The sequence below is a fragment of the Crinia signifera genome, chromosome 9, assembly GCF_055691185.1.
Source record: "Crinia signifera chromosome 9, ASM5569118v1, whole genome shotgun sequence".
Taxonomy (NCBI): Eukaryota; Metazoa; Chordata; class Amphibia; order Anura; family Myobatrachidae; genus Crinia; species Crinia signifera.
The window spans coordinates 151,271,283-151,286,335 of record NC_139225.1 but is presented as its reverse complement, the minus strand read 5'-3'; the positions used below and the strand labels follow the sequence as shown (position 1 = coordinate 151,286,335).

The following is a 15,053-nucleotide window of genomic DNA, read 5'->3' as shown; positions in this document are numbered from 1 at the left end:
TAAACCCAGTGAGATTATAGGGAAAAGCGGCTAGCTACCTGAGGGCTGCCGGTGCAGTACAGCGGGACGTGGATCTCAGTGAAGGAGCTGCCGAAGCCGAGGACGGAGGAGGAGGCGCGTCATCATAGCCCGACACAGACGCAGCACACGCGTGGTAATCCTGAGCCCCGGCTGAGCAGCGGTGAGAGAGCCGGAGACGCCGGCGAGCAGTGTTCCCCGCAGCGACAGCAGCGCTTCAGAAGGAAGGAAGCGGGGAGAAGAAGGGTTAGCGCTGCCACTGATCGGCTCCACGCAGAAGCAGAGGGAGGGAAGTGAATTGTACCCACTCTGGCGGGGAAGCAAGGAGAGAACCGGGAGACAGAGAGGCGGTGAATATAGGAGGAAGCACTTGGTCGGCAGTAAGACAGCCGGTCGGCAGTGAGTCAGCCGGAGAGGCTATATACTCGAGGCAAACAGGGGGGATAACCTGTGGATGCCTGAAGGAGAGCAGCCTAAGCAAGTGAGGAGGGGTGTTGGTGGAGGAAGGAGACCTGGTGTAAGGAAGAGTTCCATCAAGCGAACTGGGCCAGGACTGTCTACAGCTGGGTGAGTGCTTTAATGAAACCAAATTGCTGGTGAATTTTTACCCATTGACTCTTGTCGAATATTTGTGGAACACCGATTTAGTTATATAATAGATCAATATGGGTAAAACACAAAATGCGGCTGCAGCTAATCGCCTAGCAAAATTTGTAAGGACCCCTGTAACCCCAACACCCCCCTCCAGAGAGGAGAGCACCCCCCCTACTACTCCCCCTGAAGCTTCTAAGATGGCTGAAGAAGCCAATGTGGCAACTCAGAAAGTACTAGATGCTTTGGCGGCTAGCGAAGGGCGACTTGCAAACAAGATTGAAAAGGTCCAAGAGGACCTGGACGTCATTCGTCAATCAGTACAACGAGTCAAGGAAAGGGTAAAAGAGGTAGAGAATCGTACCTCACAGATAGAGGATACACTCAACCCTATGGCGAAAAAAATGGAAGACCTGGAGGCTCAAGTTAGATCAATTGACGTAAAATTGACTGATATGGAAGGGCGCCTAAGGAGGAACAATTTGAGATTCGTGGGGTTGCCCGAGAAAGTAGAGGGGGGCACCCCTGAACAGTTCCTGGAGAAATGGTTGGTTGGGATATATGGCCAGGAAGCTTTCACCAGATTCTTTTCAGTTGAAAGGGCCCACCGGGTCCCGATGAGAGCCCCTCCACCCGGCGCACCCGCAAGGACATTTATCGCCAAATTTTTGCACTACCTTGACCGAGATATAATACTGAAGTTGGCTCGCACCAAAGGACCTCTGTTATGGGAGAATACAAGGATTTCGGTATTCCCGGATTATGCCGGGGAAGTACAGAAGGAAAGGGCACAATTCTACTCCATAAAGAAACGGCTGAGAGAAGTCGGAGTGCAATACGCCATACTATTCCCAGCCAAACTCCGGGTTATACATGAGGGGAAAACAAACTTTTTCCTAACCACTAGAGAGGCGGAAGAATGGCTGGACTGTAAATTCCTGGCAGGTCGTTCAATGAACAATAGCTGAAGGGATAGTAAACCGCACTAATGATAATGTATTGACACGCGTTGAAAAGACATATTTGCATTGCAATTTTTTCCATTCCCCCCAAAGGAAGAGAAAGAAAGAGGAAAGAAGAATATATACATTTTTTTTTTTCCTCCTTTTCCCCGTGCTAGGGTTAAACAATGTGAATATTGAGTTGAAGAAATAGGTGATGCGTATATTACGATATGTATTCACAGTATATTAAGAACTCAATAGTTAAGGACGGAGTCTGTAACCATAAAAGCTAATACCATCAACATGTAGGGGCGGGGTACATTTGAAGGGATGGGGGAACTGTGAGTTTGATTAAGAGATGCGAACATTAAGATAAAAGAGGAGTGATGTTAATTAATATAAAGATGATGGATGCTAATGCAAATATGGTTTTAAGCTGCGATACATTAAGTACTGGTTAGTCAAGGTTAAATAATCACAGGGGGGAATGTATATAGAAAGGGGTAGGCGCAGGAGAGCACCTCCTTGCCAGTAGTCATTAAATAGATTGCCTCAAGGTAAACAATGTTATATAGGACCACACAGGGGAGAGAGAGAGAAATGTGTGTTCCCTATTTTGGGGTATTTGATGTTATTGTTGTTTTTTTATATTACTGGGGATGGGAATGGGAGGGAGGGAGAAGGATTAAGCATGTCAAGGGGGAAGGTGGGCATGCAGGGTGGGGGGGGGGAGGGAAGGTATGGAAGGGAAAAGATTAGGTTGATAAAATTATGGAGAAAGGGAGCCCTATGTTATAATGGAAAAACTGCTGATATAATCTTGATAATTCCTCATTGTTTGCCTATAGGAAAATTGGATGTCAGTTAACCATAGCTTCCTCTCATGGAATGTGAGGGGAATGAATAATAAAATAAAACGATCCCTTGTCATGAGGTATATACACCAACAAGCAGCAGACATAATATGCTTACAGGAGACCCACCTGATAGGGAGTAAGGTGTTAGCTTTAAAGAAATCGTGGATAGGCAGGGCCTACCACTCGACTCATACCTCTACCTCCAGGGGGGTCTCATTGTTGGTACGCAGGGGTGTGCCGTTTTCTGCAGACAAAATCATAACTGACCAATGGGGAAGATATATTTTTTATTAAATGTCGGATTGGTCCCAGGACTATGCTGCTGATATCAGTATATATACCACCACCATTTAGCTACGATGTACTGAAGGCAGCGGCAGAGTTCTCGGCACTATATCCTGGCGTTCCTATTGTCATGATGGGCGATTTTAATAATGTCATTGATCCTATGCTGGACAGAAAGAGTGCAAGGGGTGGCGGAAGGGTACCCCGAAAAACAGGATTCTCGGAATTGATAAAAGAAATGGGGCTACGAGATGTCTGGAGGGAAAAATCCCCGGGGATACAACAATACTCTTGTTTTTCGAGCTCTTTTGACACCTTCTCGAGAATCGATCTTGCGCTGGTGTCCGAAGAGCTGATCCCGAACATCCAGGAGGTCGCTTATCTGACAAGGGGCATATCGGATCATTCCCCAATAAAGTTCAAGGTAGATTTGGGGGAAAAAAGGGGGGTATACATTTTGGAAATTAAATACATTTTGGTTAACACAACTTGAACCAGGGGAGAAATTTGAAGCTATGTGGGCGGACTTTTTCGCAATTAATAATGGGACAGCACCAATAGAAGTAATATGGGATGCGTTTAAAGCCAGTGTAAGGGGAAACTTAATAAGAGATATCGGGCCGTAAGGCCGCATTACGAACTAAAGAAGAGGAATTGGAAGCGAACTGTCGCACCCTGGAATCAATATATCTGCAGAATTGTACGGATGAAAATAAAGTAAGATGGAGGGAAGCCCAAGAGGCCTGGCGACAGTGCCTAGAAGAAAAGGGGAAAATACGGGAATTATACTTAGGGCATCTTAGGTATATTGAAGGGGATAGACCTGGGAGTTTCTTAGCGGGTATTATAAGACAGGATAGGGTCGCTAACACCGTAATAGAACTAAATACAAAAGAAGGAGATCCAGTCTATCAGACAACAGAGATAGTAGAGGAATTTAGGAAATTTTACTGTCAATTATATCAATCCAGTCAGACATATACCCCAGCAGAAATTCGAGGTTATCTAGCCAATATAGAGCACCCGACTCTGTCCCCAACTTCCAGGGAAATCCTGGATGCACCTATAACCATAGAAGAGATTGACGCTGCAATAACGTCAATCCCGGGAGGGAAAGCGCCAGGAATGGATGGGATACCCCAGGAACTATATAAAAAGCATAGTAGGTTTTTCTCCCCTAGGTTCCTGATCTTGTTCAATGAACTCTACTTACATAAAAAGCTCCCTGAATCGATGTCAGAAGCCTTAATTACAGTAATCTTAAAAAAGGATAAAAACCCTAAAGAGGTAGAATCCTTTAGGCCAATTTCACTATTAACAAATGATGTGAAAATCTTAGCTAAGGTCCTCTCAAAAAGGCTGAACCAGGTGTTAAGTGAGGTGATACATACTGACCAAGCCGGATTCATGCCGGGGAGATCTACAACCTCCAACCTGAGAAGACTGTTCCTGCACTTACAAACCCAGCAGGAAGGGAGGCAGGACGCGGCCATTATTTCACTCGACGCGGCCAAAGCTTTTGATACCGGAGCTTTTTATGGGAGACTATGGAGTGGTTGGGGATCGGCCCAGTGTTTATTAACTGGACGAAATTATTGTATAACTGCCCCGCTGCAAGAGTTTTAGTTAACTATATATCCCCCAGGTTTGAGATCAAAAGGGGAACACGGCAGGGTTGCCCGTTGTCCCCGGGACTCTTTGCCATGGCCATCGAGCCCCTGGCGTGCCTCATAAGAGATAGTACAACAATTAGGCGGATAAATATTGGAATAAAGGAAGACCGAGTAGCGCTGTACGCCGATGATATCTTACTGTTTGTGCATAATCACCTTGAGGCAGTGCCGGGGGTGGTGGGGATGGTCGAGAGAGTCGGGAGATATTCGGGCCTTAGCATTAATTGGAATAAGTCTTGCATCTTACCCTTGGAGGGACCGTGCCCCCCACCAGTGATAGCCCCAGCTCCGTTAAAATGGGTCGAGGAGTTTCAGTACCTTGGGATACGGGTCAATAGAGATACCTCAAAATTTGAGGAGTTAAATATAGCCCCACAAATTGAATATATAAAATCCAAAATAAAACTCTGGGGGCGACTCCCACTGACAGTGACGGGGAAGATCAATCTAGTCAAAATGATAGTACAGCCAAAGGTCCTTTATGTGCTACAGCACTCCCCAATATATCTCCCAAGACGAATTTTTCGCATGATAGAGGGATTAATATCATCATTAATATGGTCCAATAAAAGGCCGAGATTAAAAGTAGAGACGTTGACCCGGCCAAAAGGTGAGGGAGGGCTGGCGCTGCCGAACTTTTGGCTGTACTATCTAGCCGCACAAATGACCCATCTAAAAGCACTCATCCATGGCGGAATAGAAGATGATAGTTTTAAAGAAATAATAAGAATCGTATCCCCAGGACATACACCTCTACAGATGTTATTGAGTGGTAACATGAGACGGAAATGGCCACCAATTATCAAGCAGATGGTTCTGGTGTGGAAACAGGCTGAGGGACTGCTGGGCACTCAGGGATTAGACCCGGAAACACCGCTGAACAACTCCAGAGCATTGACGGAACTGGGGAAACTACAGGTGGGGAGGTTATGGGGACAGAAAGGGGTTAACGCTCTGGGACAATTATATGAGAATGAGGAACTAAAATCCTTCCAGTCCCTTAAACTTGAATTCTACCTTCCCAATAAGTACCTGTATAGTTACATGCAGCTACGGCATGCTTGTAACACCCAATTTGGGAGGGTTAGCCCGAAACTAGAACATGCGGCAACCAAAAAGCTGTTGAGGAAGTGTCCTGGGAGACATGAGATATCCTTTTTCTACCAGGCCCTTAGCCAGGAAACCCACAAGGGTAACCTAGTGGAATTAAAAGCTAAATGGGAGGCAGATTTGGGCCCTATATCCGCACAAGAATGGCAGGAAAGCCTTGCGGACATACGACTAGCAACTAATCAGGTGAGCCAGCAGCAAATCCAGCTGTTCATTGTACATAGGACGTATATGACATCAGAATTATTATATAGGATAGGAGGAAGGGATAACACTAACTGCCCTAAGTGCACAAACAACGTAGGAACGTTCTGGCATTTGCTTTGGGCATGCCCACAGGTGGCTAAGTTTTGGGAAGGGGTAATTAAAGAATTGGCAGATAGAGGAGTGCCTAGGGAAATATGTACACCTTCCGCTTGCGCATTATCTAACATTAGGAAAGGATCAATGGAAAAGTATTTAAGATTGTTCGTCATTATAGCGTTCACCCTGGCCAAGACATGTATAGCCCGGAGATGGTTGGCGGAAGAGGGCCCTGATCTGGAAACGTGGAAGGCCCTGGTGACCGCTACAATGCTACATGAAAAATTTACCTATATGGCAAGGGGGAAAATATCTACCTTTTATAAAGTATGGAATAACTGGACAACGTAACACGAGGTTTTGCCTTTATTAAGATAAGGACTAAAGCAATGAGATGGATAACATGAGGTTGGAAGGGGAATGTTAGAAGATTGAAACAACCTAATGGGGAGGGTGGGGGGAAGGAAGGTAGAAATTAGCTTGTTTTCTTTGTTGTTTTTGTTTTTTGTGTTGTTTACTTGAGTTCTTTTTAAGTCTCTTGGGAAACGACAAGAATAAATGAGGGTAACGTATGCCTGAAAGCATGCCTAAAACTGTTGAAGACGGGTTCGGGTAGCCTAAAATAAGCAGGGGAAATAGTAAGAAACGATTTAAATTCGGAAAATAAAATAGTTTCCCCAGAATGATGTGGAGAGGATCACATGTAAATTGAGGGGTAAACTCCACGATTCCCGAGGATAAAAATAGATTAATAGGGGGACATAATTAAATCACATATAGTTATTAATATTGTGGTATAGAATTTATAGTATTGTATAAAGTTTATTTACACTGGAGTAAGATAAAAAGAAGGGTCAATATATAGAGAATAAGTATAAAGTCTGAGTTCAGATTAATAGAATACAATTAAAATATGGAGAATGAAGCACGATGATTATAGAGATAGAATTTGAGCACTTATCACGCTAAAAGGTACAATTCATAGGCACAACTAATTATTAACCCCTTCCTGACAGAGCCAGTTTTTGCGTTCCTGACAGAGCCCTTTTTTTCAAATCTGACATGTCTCACTTAAGTGGGGATAACTTTTTTTTGCTTTTACTTATCCCAGTGATTTTGAGATTGTTTTTTCGTGACACATTGTACTTCAAGTTAGTGGTAAATTTTCGTCGACACGGTCTGTGTTTTTTTGTGAAAAATACCAAAATATCGTGAAAAAATGGAAAATTTAGCGATTTGCAAAATGTTAAATTTTCTGCTTGTGAGACAAATAATCTTACCACTCAAAATAGTGAATAACTAACATAGACCATATGTCTACTTTATGTTGACATCATTATTTCAACTTCCTTTTAATTTTTTTGGACACTAGGAGGCTTACAATATGAATAGCAAATTCTCAATTTTTCAAGAAAATTTCAAACACTGATTTTTTTAGGGACCAGTTCAGTTCTGATGTGACTTTGAGGGACTTGTATGTGAGACACCCCCATAAATGATGCCATTTCAAAAACTGCACCCCTCACAGTATTCAAAACAGCATTTTGGAAGTTTGTTAACCCTTTAGGTGTTTCACAGGAATTAAAACAAAGTGTAGGTGAAATTTCAAAATTTCTTTTTTTTTGCAGATTTGCAATTTTAATACATTTTTCTAAGGAACACAGTACATTTTACTAGAGAAATGTGACTAAAAATTGATTCCCCCAATTCTTTTGTTTTCATAAATATCCTATATGTGGCCCTAGTGTGCACGGTGACCAAACCACAGGCTTCATAATAGAAGGAGCACCTACTTGATTTTGGAGCCTCCTTTTTATGAGATTATTTTTTAGGCACCATGTAGGTTTCTAGGCACCATAACATGCTAAAAGTTAGGAACCCCCCCACAAGTGACCCCATTTTGCAAACTACACCCCTCAGGGAATTCATCTAGGGGTATAGTGTACATTTCAAACCCGCAGGGGTTTCACCAATTGTGGTACAACTGGGCAGTGAAAATGAAAAATTATTTTTTTTACACAAAAATGCAGTTCTGGCTCCAAATTTGTCATTTTCAGAAGGTATGAAGGAGACAAAGCACCCCAAAATCTGTGCCCCAATTTCTCCCGAGTACGGCAATGCCTCACATGTGACCAAAAAATACCAGTTGGGTGCATGGCAGGACTCAAAAGGGAAGGAGTGATTTTTGGATTTTGCAGCTCAGATTCTGGTGGAATTTTGGTGGGTGCTATGTCGCATTAGCAAGACCCCCCAAGCACCAATACAGTGGAACCCCCCCACAAGTCACCCCATTTTGAAAACTACACCCCTCAGGGAATTCATCTAGGGGTATAGTGTACATTTCAAACCCCCAGGGGTTTCACCAATTTTGATACAAGTGGGCAGTGAAAATGAAAAATTACATTTTTTTACACAAAAATGCAGTTCTGGCTCAAAATTTTTCATTTTCAGAAGGTATGAAGGAGAAAAAGCACCCCAAAATCTGTGCCCCAATTTCTCCCGAGTACGGCAATGCCTCACATGTGACCAAAAAATACCAGTTGGGTGCATGGCAGGACTCAGAAGGGAAGGAGTGATTTTTGGATTTTGCAGCACAGATTCTGGTGGAATGAATGGTGGGTGCTATGTTGCACCAATACAGTGGAACCCCCCCACAAGTCACCCCATTTTGCAAACTACACCCCTCAGGGAATTCATCTAGGGGTATAGTGTACATTTCAAACCCCCAGGGGTTTCACCAATTTTGATACAAGTGGGCAGTGAAAATGAAAAATTACATTTTTTTACACAAAAATGCAGTTCTGGCTCACAATTTTTCATTTTCAGAAGGTATGAAGGAGAAAAAGCACCCCAAAATATGTGCCCCAATTTCTTCCGAGTACGGCAATGCCTCACATGTGACCAAAAAATACCAGTTGGGTGCATGGCAGGACTCAGAACGGAAGGAGTGATTTTTGGATTTTGCGGCTCAGATTCTGGTGGAATTTTGGTGGGTGCTATGTCGCATTAGCAAGACCCCCCAAGCACCAATACAGTGGAACCCCCCCACAAGTCACCCCATTTTGAAAACTACACCCTCAGGGAATTCATCTAGGGGTATAGTGTACATTTAAAACCCCCAGGGGTTTCACCAATTTTGATACAAGTGGGCAGTGAAAAAGAAAAATTACATTTTTTACACAAAAATGCAGTTCTGGCTCAAAATTTTTCATTTTCAGAAGGTATGAAGGAGAAAAAGCACCCCAAAATCTGTGCCCCAATTTCTCCCGAGTACGGCAATGCCTCACATGTGACCAAAAAATACCAGTTGGGTGCATGGCAGGACTCAGAAGGGAAGGAGTGATTTTTGGATTTTGCAGCTCAGATTCTGGTGGAATTTTGGTGGGTGCTATGTCGCATTAGCAAGACCCCCCAAGCACCAATACAGTGGAACCCCCCCACAAGTCACCCCATTTTGCAAACTACACCCCTCAGGGAATTCATCTAGGGGTATAGTGTACATTTCAAACCCCCAGGGGTTTCACCAATTTTGATACAACTGGGCAGTGAAAATGAAAAATTACATTTTTTTACACAAAAATGCAGTTCTGGCTCAAAATTTTTCATTTTCAGAAGGTATGAAGGAGAAAAAGCACCCCAAAATCTGTGCCCCAATTTCTCCCGAGTACGGCAATGCCTCACATGTGACCAAAAAATACCAGTTGGGTGCATGGCAGGACTCAGAACGGAAGGAGTGATTTTTGGATTTTGCAGCACACATTCTGGTGGAATGAATGGTGGGTGCTATGTTGCACCAATACAGTGGAACCCCCCCACAAGTCACCCCATTTTGCAAAGTACACCCCTCAGGGAATTCATCTAGGGGTATAGTGTACATTTCAAACCCCCAGGGGTTTCACCAATTTTGATACAAGTGGGCAGTGAAAATGAAAAATTACATTTTTTTACACAAAAATGCAGTTCTGGCTCACAATTTTTCATTTTCAGAAGGTATGAAGGAGAAAAAGCACCCCAAAATATGTGCCCCAATTTCTTCCGAGTACGGCAATGCCTCACATGTGACCAAAAAATACCAGTTGGGTGCATGGCAGGACTCAGAACGGAAGGAGTGATTTTTGGATTTTGCGGCTCAGATTCTGGTGGAATTTTGGTGGGTGCTATGTCGCATTAGCAAGACCCCCCAAGCACCAATACAGTGGAACCCCCCCACAAGTCACCCCATTTTGCAAACTACACCCCTCAGGGAATTCATCTAGGGGTATAGTGTACATTTAAAACCCCCAGGGGTTTCACCAATTTTGATACAAGTGGGCAGTGAACATGAAAAATTACATTTTTTACACAAAAATGCAGTTCTGGCTCAAAATTTTTCATTTTCAGAAGATATGAAGGAGAAAAAGCACCCCAAAATCTGTGCCCCAATTTCTCCCGAGTACGGCAATGCCTCACATGTGACCATAAAATACCAGTTGGGTGCATGGCAGGACTCAAAAGGGAAGGAGTGATTTTTGGATTTTGCAGCTCAGATTCTGGTGGAATTTTGGTGGGTGCTATGTCGCATTAGCAAGACCCCCCAAGCACCAATACAGTAGAACCCCCCACAAGTGACCCCATTTTGCAAACTACACCCCTCAGGGAATTCATCTAGGGGTATAGTGTACATTTCAAACCCCCAGGGGTTTCACCAATTTTGATACAAGTGGGCAGTGAAAAAGAAAAATTACATTTTTTACACAAAAATGCAGTTCTGGCTCAAAATTTTTCATTTTCAGAAGGTATGAAGGAGAAAAAGCACCCCAAAATCTGTGCCCCAATTTCTCCCGAGTACGGCAATGCCTCACATGTGACCAAAAAATACCAGTTGGGTGCATGGCAGGACTCAGAAGGGAAGGAGTGATTTTTGGATTTTGCAGCACAGATTCTGGTGGAATGAATGGTGGGTGCTATGTTGCACCAATACAGTGGAACCCCCCCACAAGTCACCCCATTTTGCAAACTACACCCCTCAGGGAATTCATCTAGGGGTATAGTGTACATTTCAAACCCCCAGGGGTTTCACCAATTTTGATACAAGTGGGCAGTGAAAATGAAAAATTACATTTTTTTACACAAAAATGCAGTTCTGGCTCAAAATATTTCATTTTCAGAAGGTATGAAGGAGAAAAAGCACCCCAAAATCTGTGCCCCAATTTCTCCCGAGTACGGCAATGCCTCATGTGTGACCAAAAAGTGGCAGGACTCAGAAGGGAAGGAGTGATATTTGGAGTTTGCAGCACAAATTCTGGTGGAATGATGGTGGGTGCTATGTCGCATTAGCAAGACCCCCCAAGCACCAATACAGTGGACCCCCCCCACAAGTGACCCCATTTTGCAAACTACACCCCTCAGGGAATTCATCTAGGGGTATAGTGTACATTTCAAACCCCCAGGGGTTTCACCAATTTTGATAAAACTGGGCAGTGAACATGAAAAATTACATTTTTTTACACAAAAATGCAGTTCTGGCTCAAAATTTTTCATTTTCACAAGGAATGAAGGAGAAAAAGCACCCCAAAATCTGTGCCCCAATATCTCCCGAGTACGGCAATGCCTCACATGTGACCAAAAAATACCAGTTGGGTGCATGGCAGGACTCAGAAGGGAAGGAGTGATTTTTGGATTTTGCGGCTCAGATTCTGGTGGAATGAATGGTGGGTGCTATGTGGCATTAGCAAGACCCCCGAAGCACGGTGAAATGATGAACCTAATATTCCATAGATGTGTGGTATATTTTAAAACACTCCTTTATACATAGGCCGGGTTTGTCGGGGCAAGTGTCACACTGGAAAATAGTTTGCTTTCTTATTCCCTTTTTATAGCAAACTTTGCACCTTTTTTGTGTCCTGCCCTTTTTTCCAGTGGAGGGGATTTCATCAGGAAAATGCTGCCCTGGTACAATACGGGGGCCAGTACTAGAAGTACTGGGGCCCTCTGCCTGCTGGTTCCCAAATATTAGGCCCTTTATGACTTCCTCTTGAAAGTGCATAAATGTCCCCCTCTGGCCGGTAGAACGGAATAGCACGTAAGCGTTATACAGTGCCATCTGGATGATATACACGGCCACCTTCTTGTACCAGATTTTTGTTTTCCGCAGGGCACTGTACGGCTTCAGTACCTGATCTGAAAGATCCACTCCGCCCATGTACCTATTGTAATCCAGGATACAATTAGGTTTGGAGGTGTGGGTACTGGTACCTCGTACAGGGACGGAGGTGGTACTGTCTCCGTGAATTGTTGTCAGTATAAGGACATCCCTCTTGTCCTTATATTTGACCAACAACATATTTTCGGTGCATATTCCCCTGCTTTCACCCCTTCTCATTACTTGGGCAATGTGCGTTTTTGGGAGGCCTCTTTGGTTCTTGCGCACAGTACCGCAAGCTGCTGTACCTCTTGAACCAAGGGCCTTAAACAGGGGGATGCTAGTGTAAAAGTTATCCACATAGAGGTGATAACCTTTATCCAGGAAGGGGTGCACTAAATCCCAGACAATTTTCCCACTAACACCTACGAGGGAGGGGGGGCATTCTGGCGGTTGAATTCTTGAATCCTTCCCTTCATAAACCCTAAACCTGTGGGTGTACCCTGAGGTGCTTTCACACAGCTTATACATTTTTATGCCATACCTTGCCCTCTTACTGGGAAGGTACTGGCGGAATTTAACCCTTCCTTTAAAATGTATAAGGGACTCGTCGATACAAATAAATTTTTCAGGGATGTACACCTCTTCAAATTTGGCACTGAAATGATCAATGACCGGCCTGACTTTGAATAGCCGGTCAAAGGTGGGATCATCTCTGGGTGGGCACTGTGCATTATCGGTGTAATGTATAAATTTAAGAATTGTCTCAAATCGAGTCCGGGGCATGGCCATACGGTAAAATGGAGTACTGTACAGAACATCTGTACTCCAATATTGCCTAATTTCTGGCTTTTTTACTATGCCCATATGAAACACCAGACCCCAAAACGTCATCATCTCTACTGCATCTACAGGGGTCCACCTAGCAAATGATGACGTGGGGTTTTGAGCAATAAACTGCTGGGCATATAAATTAGTTTGGTCCACCATTAAATTTATAAAATCATCAGAGAAAAATAATTTGAAAAAGTCAATTTCTCTGAGACCTGTGGAATCAAATTGGATTCCTGGCATGGCCAAAAACTCAGGAACCTGGGGCTCAAAATTGTCTGGTGGTGGGGTCCATACTAGATCAATTATTGGGGGGGGAATCTCAGCTGATCTACGGGGGCGTCTTTGAGGGGGTCCCTCATCAGCAGAGGAGGAAGAGGAGCTTAAGGCAAATCCTTCAAATTCCCCGCTTGCATCACTGCCTGTGTCAGAGTCAGAAGCAAGCATGGCATATGCCTCCTCCACTGAATACATTCTCCTGGATGATTGGGAGGACATTTGGGAGGACATTTGGGAGGACATTTGGGATGCCATTTTTATTTTTGTGTTACCGGTAGTGAAATGTTTCAACACGTGTATAGTGTAGGGGGGGGCACAAACTTTATTTCAATCCGGGGGGTATGTAGTGTGTAGTGTGTATGTGGTGCAGAAAAAAAAAAAATGCTTTATACCAATAAAAAAAAAAAAAATGAAGGGGTTAAAAAAAAAAAAAAATGAAGGGGTTAAAAAAAAAAAAAAAGGAAGGGGTTAAAAAAAAAAAAGGTCCTGCGCCAAAAATTGAGCACAGATGTTGGTCAGTAACGTCTGTCACTGAACAGCGCTCAAAGGCAACAGGAATTTGATCAAAAAAAAAAAAAAAATAGATCAACCCTGTGCCGAAAAAGATGATCAGTGATGTACGTCACTGATCAGCGCACAGCGGCCACAGGACACCCACAAAATCACAGTGTGTGTAAAAAAAAAAATTAAAAAAATACCCCACAGCACACACACAAAAAAAAAAGGTGATCAGTGATGCGACACTGATTACCAGTGAGGTGCAGCAGGTGCACAACCTTTGGTGCAACTGACAGGTATATATAAAAAAAAAAAAACCTCTGTACCCCCAAAAAAGTTGCTGATCACCTCAGATATAGTGATCAGCACAAAAGGCGGGGACAGCAGACACAAAATTTAGCACTCTCTATCACTATCTCTCTCTATCTCTCTATCTCTCACTATCTAACACTATCTAACACTCTATGACACTGCAGCAGCAGCACTCACAGGTATATCTATATATAAAAAAAAACCTGCGCCCCCAAAAAGTTACTGATCAGTTAATTTATACTGATCAGCACAAAAGGAGGGGGCAGCAGTCAGTTATATAAAAAATATATAGCACAATCTGTCACTATCTCTCTCTATCTCTCTCTCTCTATCTCTCTCTATCTCTCTATAACTATCACACTGCAGCAGCACAAAATATAGCACTCTGTCAGTAGGCCTCTCTCTCTATCTCTCTCTCTCTATCTCTCTCTCTCTATCTATAACTATATCACACTGCAGCAGCACAAAATATAGCACTCTCTGACACTATCTCTCTCTCTATCTCTCTCTATCTCTCTCTATCTCTCTCTATCTCTCTCTTTCTCTCTCTTTCTATCTCTCTCTATCTCTCTCTATCTATCTCTATCTATCTCTCTATCTATCTAGCTAATACTAATACAGTGCAGCAGCAGCACAATATCACAGTATGGCACAATTATTGCACAGGATCCAGGAAGCAATCAGCAGCGATCAGGTAAGTATTGCAGCAAGTATTTCTGGTCAGTATGGCGGCAGGGGGGTACGGTGACCGCACTGCACGCTTTCCAGACCGGAATGGCGTCTGCAGTGCAGTCACCGTTAGTTTAAATCTCCCTCCTTGGCTGTGATTGGTCCGTCGGTCCGACGGACCAATCACGGCCTTTGGGGGCGGGCGGGGTGAGGTGGGGTGACACCAGTGTCACCCTTACACCCCGCGGTGATTGGTGCTGTACTTTACAGCACCAATCACCTCTGATCCCGTGTCACCGGCGAACGTTATTCGCCGGTGACACAGGAAAACGCTGTGAATGGCTGTTCACACTGAACAGCCAATCACAGCGATCGCCGACGGGGGGGCGGCATCGCAGCCCCCCCGGGGCATGCACGGACATGTCTGCTGTCAGGGACAGCAGACATGTTGAAACTGTCACCGCGTCTATAGACGCGGTGACAGTTTAAATCCATGACGTACATTTACGCCATGTGTCGGGAAGTGCTTCCCGACCATGACGTAAATGTACGTCAAATGTCG

The 15,053-nt window shown here is 43.9% G+C and overlaps 1 protein-coding gene across 2 annotated transcripts in view; it reads right to left on the bottom strand.

The window, feature by feature from the left end:
• The window catches only part of EXO1 (exonuclease 1), a 39,151-nt gene that overhangs the window by 5,286 nt on the left and 18,812 nt on the right, over positions 1 to 15,053 (bottom strand). The window lies entirely within an intron of this gene.